Below are 2189 nucleotides of genomic sequence, written 5' to 3'. Positions count from 1 at the left end.
TTGCAATGCACCAATGAAAATTTAGTTTCCAGATCAACTTAGGTTCTTCTTTTTAATATAAATACTTTATAATTTGTTGTAAATACATTTTGCACACCACCAGCACCATAAATACTGAACATGGTTTTATGAAAGTTAGAACTTTAAGATAAAAATATTTCCTAAACACCAAGATAATCCACTTGTTTTCTTCTTAACCTCAGAATAACAGAGGAAACTGGGGTTATAATTTAACCCTAGCAGACATGAAAGTCTGGTGTCTTGGTTTACGAATATAGCCTAATGAACCAGAATATTGACAAGCATTTCCATGCTGCAGATGTACTGCCCAGATATGGAGAGCTAACACATTTAAAAGAAATATACACATTTCTAAGTAGAAATGTTACAAGTACTAACCAGAAAGATTACAGTACAGCTGGTAAATTGGGAACACCAGTACAGAATTCTCAGACCTAAGGAAGTCAGCCACAAAAATTAAGACATTTGGCATCGGGTGGACGACCGGTAGGGTTAGGGTTGACTTAATGTTTTCATGTACTGTTCAGCCTGCCATTGCCCTCAACCTTGGGATTTCATTGCTAGAGAGTTTATGGTTCGAAACACTTGCATTGTCCTTTTCCTCGTGTGAGACCTCTGATCCTTTCCTAACTCTTGAAGTCTTCTGAAATGACCTTCCAGGTTTTCATTCAACAGCACTGGGTCAAATCTCTTCTATCCAGGATCTCATCATTCACATGCCTCCTCTATTCACAGAGAGCCGGTCAAAGTCTTGGAGGTGGAAACAAGTTGCCAACTGATTTACCTTTTTCCTCAAGGTCCAAAATGCTGAAACAACTTGGAAAGTAAGGAACGTAGTGAAGACGATATGTATCGCTTTTTTTCCAGGGCAGCTTTTTATGCCTTCATTAAAGAACAAGAAAAGAATTCAAGACAACTGTAATAGAAGGCTCAAAAGCCAAAAGCCAGCCCACTCAGGAACCTTTCCCTGTAGGTTACCCATGTAGCCCAGATAATATCTGAGAGCTTCAGTTAAGGTTATTAGGATGGTAACAGTGACCACATTTATTTTTGTAGTAAAATTGGATGTTTCATTCAGCAAAACTGGATACTTCATTTGAAGTATCATAATGCTGCTCACCCACCAAAGTGGGAAAAATGAAGCATTAAAATAAAGTGACATCTGCAATGCTGAAGTGCAAACCATTTCATTGTGTGGCCCTTTGCTGTGCTCAGGTTGGCCTGGTTTGAGTAGCTGAACATGGTGAGGCTGAAGTTTCCCAGTCGTAGGCAGACTGGGCCTAGCAGCTCTATGCCCCAGCCTCGGCTTTGGTACCTGTTGTGGTTCGGCTTGGGGTTCTGATTGTGTCCTAAGCATGCAAAGGCAGGAAGTGCCATGCACTCTTTGGATAGCTGGTCGTCCCCACTTTGGCCCTCAGTCCTAGAGTTAGAGTGCCTGCTCATCAAATACTGAGGACTTGTACTCAAAATGTAGTCTTTAAAGAAAGAAATTTCAAAGCAAGACACTGAAATATATTATATCCATGTTATAGTTTGGTGAAGCTTATTGAATGAAGTTGAAATGAACTGGCCTTAAGAGGACGTTATGGGCCACACAACATTGTGTAGCTTTGGGCTCTGGAGCTGACAGCCTGAACTTGAACTGTAGCCTAGCCACTTTCCAGCTATGGAACATCGAGCACGCTGGTTCATCTCCCTGACCTCAGTTGCCTCACCTGTAAAATGGGTGGAGTAATAAGACCTACTCTGTGTGCTAGTCTGGAGAGAGGGGTGTTGTGAAGGTGAGATAATTCACGTAAAGTGCTAAGCTCAGTCCCTGGCATTTAGTGTTCGATAAATGTTGCACATATTAGAATCTACACCCATGAAGAGATACTTTATGACAGCTTCCTGGATATTATAAACATGAAAATTCTTGGAGAAAAGGGGCAGGACTTGACCTCTTAGGGCTATTTTTCCCAGCCCTCCACACTGGTAATTTTCAGCAGTGAACATTTAGAATAAGCTCCAGTTTTACTCTCCATCAAACCAGAAGTGACAGCAAAAGGAGACATTTTTTCAGAAAGGAAATTAATCTCCTAAACAGGGTGATTTTACTCTTTTCTTTAAATACTTCTAAACTCATGAGGGAGAAGCACAGCACACATTATCCATCAGAATGAAGCATC

At 40.8% G+C, this 2189-nt stretch overlaps 1 pseudogene; it reads right to left on the bottom strand.

The window, feature by feature from the left end:
- Positions 1-703: 703 nt before the first annotated feature.
- On the bottom strand, positions 704-1398 carry LOC112318931 (transmembrane protein 17-like; annotated as a pseudogene).
- Positions 1399-2189: the final 791 nt, after the last annotated feature.

This window comes from Desmodus rotundus, chromosome 12, assembly GCF_022682495.2.
Source record: "Desmodus rotundus isolate HL8 chromosome 12, HLdesRot8A.1, whole genome shotgun sequence".
NCBI classification, from domain to species: domain Eukaryota; kingdom Metazoa; phylum Chordata; class Mammalia; order Chiroptera; family Phyllostomidae; genus Desmodus; species Desmodus rotundus.
Note: the sequence above shows the minus strand (reverse complement) of the source record. Positions and strands in the feature narration are given on the sequence as shown.